The sequence below is a fragment of the Mastomys coucha genome, unplaced genomic scaffold (genome assembly GCF_008632895.1).
Source record: "Mastomys coucha isolate ucsf_1 unplaced genomic scaffold, UCSF_Mcou_1 pScaffold20, whole genome shotgun sequence".
Lineage (NCBI taxonomy): Eukaryota > Metazoa > Chordata > Mammalia > Rodentia > Muridae > Mastomys > Mastomys coucha.
Window position 1 is genome coordinate 13,181,365 of NW_022196903.1, and position 7,113 is coordinate 13,188,477.

The following is a 7,113-nucleotide window of genomic DNA, read 5'->3' on the forward strand; positions in this document are numbered from 1 at the left end:
ATATGTATGTATCACCAATACAGTGAACTTTGAAGATTTTTCATAGAAAACTCAGAAGAGACAGCCTTGTTCAGGATAAATGTGGTGGTCCTAGCAGGCTGCTTGTTGGAATTCCAGTGTTTTAAAAATATTTTTGTTCTGTTGTGGTCGTGAACAGTTTCCATTTCTGATGCTGTCTACCCATCAGGCAAACATTCCCCTTTAAACGTTTATATACACATTCCTTGGGTTGGAGGAATAGCCACAGACAATGCACTTATTTTTAAAATAGCATGACATGAGGTGTGTTTATAAATTATCAGGGATTTTATGTATTGTACATAGATGACAATAGGAAGATTTTTTTCCAAGAAACAACTTTGTTACAGTAAAATATTTGTCATTTAAATCCCAGTTGTTTTGCAAGGAGTGTTGGCTCATACCTATATTCCTAGCATTTGGGAAGCTGAGGCAGGCAGATTACCACAAGTTTGAAACCAACCTTGCCTACCTACATAATGATTTATAGGCCAATGTGGGTTACAGTGTCTGTCTTGGCGAACAAAAATTCAACTGTTTGAGAAAGATTTTGTTCTGTTCTAATGATATGGACATTTAAATTTTTTATCTGTTTTTTGATGGCAACTTTGAAAATAAGTAACTTGTGGTGATAAATCTTTTTAAAAGCAACTCAGTATGTTTTTAAAGGACAAAAAAACAAAACTGACTGAAGGGTTCACTATTTCCAGTCACAGCCTGTGTGTAGAACAAAGAATAGGTCAATGGACAAGAAATACATACTCTTTCTCCGGAGGAGGCTTCTCGCCTAAAACAATTGGATCCAACACTTTAGGGGAAATCTCATTTTTGCATTAGGACATATTTTAGGTTAAACAAAAACATATTTTAGAAACAGACAAAAGCCAATTGAAAATCTTGGATGACTAGTTACTCTGGACAGGACTTTTGACATGTCTTGCTCTGTGGAATTTTGTGCTTACTACTGTATAGTGCATGTGGCTTAGGTTACCCTAGCTGGTTTTGTCCGTGTAAACATTGAAAGTATTATATTTTTATAGAAATGTTTATTTTTAATGATGTAAGAAAAAAATTTCGTTAGGCCGCAGAAATACTGCACTGTGAACGTTTCAGAAGAGGTATGTGAGACCCACTTTCAGCAGCAGCATGATTTTTTTTTTTAAATGGCTGTGAGTTATGATAAGGAAGTGTACTGATTGCCGGTACACTCCACCCTCATTACGTCACCAGGACTTGGAGCCAAGGGTTAATAGAGCAAGCTATGACATGGGCGTGCTCTGCTGAAACCCAATAGTTGAATTTGGCTGTTGTTACAGGAAAATGATGGCATCAACAGGTCTTTGATGGTGGTGGAACATATCAGAACATATAAGGAACCGTAGCCCAGATTTATTTCAATTCAAATATTACTGCTTCGTAATTATGAAGGGTAGTGCCAGTTCACAGAGCACTGTCAAAGACTGACAGCAAACAAAAAAATGATCTGCTCTGTAGAAAGAATTGATTGCCATTATGAGGTCAAGAAAAATGAATGTACCAAGAACAGAAAGCCGTGGAAGACCCCCCATACCTGTATATACATGCTTGAGAAAGCTGTAATGTGAAAATCATGTTTTCTATTTATGAACCTTCCTAGGGCAATGTGTCTGGACAGATTGTGAGAGTAAGTCATTCTCCTAAAGAATTAGATACTTGTCACTGCCTATACCTGCAGTTGAGCTGAATGGTACTCCGTGTGTTAATAATTGTTCTGATGAATCATACAGTTAAAATAAAGTGACGTAACATCTTGTATACTGTGAGTTGGCTATAGCTAGTCATGCTTGATTACCTACCTCATTTGCATAATGACAGAGGAAGCCGGAGATTGACTTCACCTGGCTCCATGACCCCAATGTCGATTCCTTAATGTATGGACAGTAGCTATAGGGATTTGCATGCCTGACTCTCTGGAAGTCTCTGTATTGCTAAGGGTGGTTTGTCCTGAGTTTTTCGTGCCCTGCTGTTTTAACTTAGAGCTCTTCTCTAGCAAGAGAGTATCCATGGACCAGATGCTGAGACAAAGGAACTTCAGTGCACAGTTGACAGAAAGCTGGATCTGCAAGCGGCAGTGGGAAAGAGATGTCTGTTTGCCCCCTCAAAATCCTCCTTTTGATATACACATGTACCCACCCTTTGGGGCCTTTAGCTATCAGAGAAACTACAGTCATCTTATATCTCTATTCTCAGAATGAAAAAGGAACTCAAAGATGAAAAGCCAGCCATCTAAGAATTGTGTGGCACTTTGGGGATATCTGATTCTTTTTTAAAAAAATCCAAGTTTATACTGATGTTTATAAAAATACAGAGGGGGCTAATTCTTTATTTCCTGAACACAGTCAGGCTTCCAGCCAGGAGATGCTGTCTTCCACAAAGTTCACTCTTCTGTCTTTTGAAGAGAGAATGTCATCTCTTTTTTGAAGAGAGAATGTCCTGTCATCTTTATATCTCTAGTATTTGGACTCTTACAATTACTGGACTGAACCAGCAGTTTCATTTCCTGTCAGCCACTTTAAACCAGCAAAAAAAAAATTCTTAGCTATGTATCTCTTGTGATGTTTGGTAAACACCAACACAGGGCATGTGCATAGGAGGAGAGAGATTGTCTTAGTTAGGGTTTCTGTTGCTATAATAAAACATCATGACCAACTTTTGGAGGAAAGAGTTGATTTTAGCTTATAGTTGCACATTACTGTCCATCATCAAAGGAAGTCAGCGCAGGAACTCAAACAGGACAGGAACCTAAAGGCAGGAGCAGGAGCAGAGGCCATGAGGAGGGCTGCTTACTGGCCTACTCTACGTGGCTTCCTTAACTTGTTTTCATATAGCTCCCAGACCACCAAACCAGGGGTGGCACTGCCCACAATGAGCTGGGTCCTCCCACACCAATCATCAATCAAGAAAATGCACCTCAGTCTAGGGCTTGCCCACAGGCAAGTCTGATAGGGACATTTTCTCAACTGAGGTTCCTCCTTCTAAATCGGTTCTAGCTTGTGTCAAGTTGGCATAAAACTAGCCAGCATAGAAAATTAATATGGACTGGAAGATGGTTTCGTGGTTGAAATGCTTGTCACACAAGCATGAAGACTGGAGTTCAGATTCTGAGAACCCACAGACATGTCAGGTAACCATGGCAACCAGCCTCTACCTCCAGCTTCTGAAGCAGAGATAGGGGATCTCCTGAACAAGCCTTTTGAACAAGATCTGAACAATGGAAATTGTTCAGAATGGCCTATGGGTAAGCCTGTGGTATGTGTTTCTAATTAGTGATTTATATGGGTGGTCCAAAACTACTGGGAATACTGCCCCCCCGACCCCATGTGGTAAAAGAAAACAAACTGACAGAGGCCCAGCCAAAGGCCTGCCTTGTGCACACCATAGCGCTGGTGGAGGAGCCACTCCAATGAGCAAGAGTGTCACGGAAAGAAAGAAACAGAGAAGTTTGTGCACTTTGAAGAGAGACAGAACTGGAGATGAACTGGTGAGGAACAGCCTGATGTGATGTCTGGACCCATGCAGTTGCCAAGGGCCATGTCTATTCATGGCCCAACTACAGTAGGGATCTGTGCTGATGACCCTGGCCCATGTTACCACCAAAGGCCCTGTGAACATCTATGGGCTGGGCTGCCATCTGGGACCATGTTAGTGTCTGAGAGCTGCTCTGAGCTGCCCCCTCCCCTCATTAGCTGTGGCACTTGGGTGAGCTGTCCCAGTTCTGCACCTGGGCAGTGAGGTTGCCTAGTAGCTTAGGCACAGGAGAGCTGGCAGGCTGACCAACTCAGCTATCACCCAAGCCCACATCCAGGGCTTTAAGTTATCCCATTCCAACATCTACTCCATCTATAAGCTTCTGGAGCACATGAAAGGGCCAGTCCTGCAGAACCAAAACTTCAGGATATCCCCAGCACAAGGCAACAACAGGATAGCCAAGAGGAGTCCTGGTGAGGATCCAATATTGATAGTACAGCAGAAGCTAGAGGCCTCGAATCAGACCAATGACTCATGGCAATGAGCATTTGCAAGTAAAGCTGTTTGGACAACAGGATTTACTGTGTGACATACCGTGAAACCCTGCAGCTTCCACAGTAAGAGTTTTTCTTTGGGGGAGAAGGTTGCCAGGGGGGAGGTTGAATATGAAAGGACTGGGAAACGAGTGTGACTGGGGTGTATACTGTGAAATTCACAAAGAATCAATAAAAAGTTGAAGAAGATGAAGAAGAACAAGAAGAGGAGAAAAACGAGGAAAGGAAAAAGGAGGAAGGGGAAGGAAAGAGAGGAGGAGGGGGAAAGAAGAGAAAGAACACAAAACTGATTAAGCCATGAGCAAGCCAGTCAGCAACACTCCTCCATGGCTTCTGCTTCTTATGCCTCCAGGTTCCTACCCTGCTTGAGATCCTGCCCTAATCCTTTGATGATGGACTGTAATTTGGAATGGTAAGTTTCTCTCTAAGCTACCTTTGGAAATGATGCTTTATCACAGGAATAGAAAATCTGAACTAAGATAGTGATTAAAGGATGATGCCCAATATCAACTACACACCTCCATATGCACACATGCCATACCAAAGTGCACACACATGCAAAACATGCACAGACATATAACACACACACACACACACACACACACACACACACATACACACCTACACCTATACCCACACACACATATGGAAGTAGAAAAGGGAAACTAAGACATTTTTACATACCTTTGTTTGATATTCTGAATATTTAATTGTGGAAATATATTTTCATCTCATGATCCAAACATCAATTATATTTTTAACTCTTTGACCTTTAGGGAAGATTATATTCTTGGAAAAAAGGAAGAGATGTATAACCTGTAAAAATATATATATACCAAATGCTCAGATGATGACATCTACCCAATTTATTAAAAAAAAAAAAAAGAGAGAGAGAGAGAGTAGTATGATAACAAAGAAATCGACTGTCACTTAGGTCAACACAAATAGTTGTTAGGCACCTTCTATGTCAGGAACTGTTAGGTAATGGGGTTGTAAAACTGTCCTTCTTACTCCAAAGAATTCAATGGTTAAGACAGACAGCAAGTACTTAATTAGGGAATATTACATCTTGGCTTTTCATAGATCCATAAAATGTCTTCGAAAAGCATCACAGTTACAAGAAAACTGGTATGCTCTTGGACAATAGGACCAAGCTCTGACTTAGCCATGTACTGAACTTCTTCCCTACATCCAGTTCCTCAGCTGTCAAATAGACTAGTCCTTCTTAACTTGCAAGATTGTTGCGGGACTCAAAATGAGTATGCGAAACAGCTGATTTCCACTGCTGCCAGTAACTGGGATGTTATTATGTTCTTTAGTCTTGGACAATAAAAGCCCACGTAAGGATAGCCTGTGATTGATCTGAAAGGACCTTACCTTTAACTGCCAACCTTCATCTCACACTGTGATTCCACCTCATCTTTAAGCACAGAGATGAGAAAGTGGATGTGCCAAGAGGAAGCATGACACAACAGTGTCCAGGTGGTGGCACTTTTGTCCCAGTGGAGGACCCTGAAGGACATCAACACACCATGTTTCTCGGAAGCTCCCGCTACTCTCTATCACTCTATCACCTTTTTCTCTTGTTTGATCTTCAGACCTGGAATCCACAAAATACATGGAAAATAACAATTCATGTAAAATTCTAAGAATGTTGCTTGCGGTACAATGATAGAGTCACAGCCCCTACAGCCTAAAGATTGTTAATATTTTTATTTTTGCTCAGTTGGGTTGTTACTGACTATTCAGGTTCAGGCAGAGTAGCTTGTGTCTGGGGTTGTTTTTGTGCATATCATGTGTTGAGAAGCTAAGGAATACTTCATGGACATTCTTCTCCATCCAGATGACTACACACAGACAGGATTCAGTCTGGCACTTTAGATAATGCAGTGACACAGAAAGACATGAGGACATTGTACCTCATAGGAAACACCACCTACTGCTAGCTTCCCTTGTCAAACCTGACCTTCTTCTTCAGGACTATCTTAATTCCCTATCTATCACAAAAATGGAAAAAACTTCAGTCATAGCCAGTGAAATATTTCAGTTGGTGAATTGAAGGTAATAAAACAGAGGCTGCCCAAACTGTCCTTTGTTGTAAATCACGACAAAGGTCTAGATTACATCAGCCAAAGGGTATTGATCACAACGCTGAGAGGTTTATAACTACTATTGACTTACCATGTGACCCTGGAGCAGAAATCTAGGAAAATTGCAAAAGCATACCTATGGTAATGAAAAGTCCATCATTAACAGGGCTTACTGCCCTGTCATCCAGCTAGAGCTATGCTGGCTTCAAGGCAAATACTGAACAAATACTTGAAATGGAAGGAATTTCTGCCCTCTCTCTTTCCTTCTCTGGATGCTCTTAAAATTATTCTGATGCATCTGTTTTTCTTATTATTAAAGAATGTGGATTCAAAAGTATCATATGAATTATCTTTTTCATTTTACTTATTTATAATAAGATATTTTACTTTTTGATTACCATACAAAGTAACAGGTTTCCTTATAACATTTTCTTACATAGCTTGGGTTGAATTCTCTCCCCTGCTCCCTCTCCTGTCTTCCTTCTCCCTGTCCCACTCCTCACTGTACCCTTGAACATACTCCAGCATTCCCCTTTCCAGTTCCTCATGATTTACTTATTAGTAAATATAGTTAATATCTAAACAACTCTAAATCCTGTATTCTTGCTGTGATTTGTAAAAAAAAAAGGAATTGAGGGTCTAAAGAGAGATCAGTGGATAAAGTGCTAAGTGCATAATAAACCTGAGGACCTGAGTTCAAATCTCTAGCACCCATATTTAAAAAAAAAAAAGCCTTGCCTTCCCCAAGTGTTTATCTAATCTCAAATGGCCAGTCCTAAACACTTGTACATACAAACAATAGTAAATGGACTCAGTAGTTTGTGTGTGTGTGTGTGTGTGTGTGTGTGTGTGTGTGTGTGTAGGACAATATTTATAGAAGAGTTTATAAATTTAAAAGGGAGTTAAGGGAAGGAATGGTATAATTATGTAAATACAGTATTTGT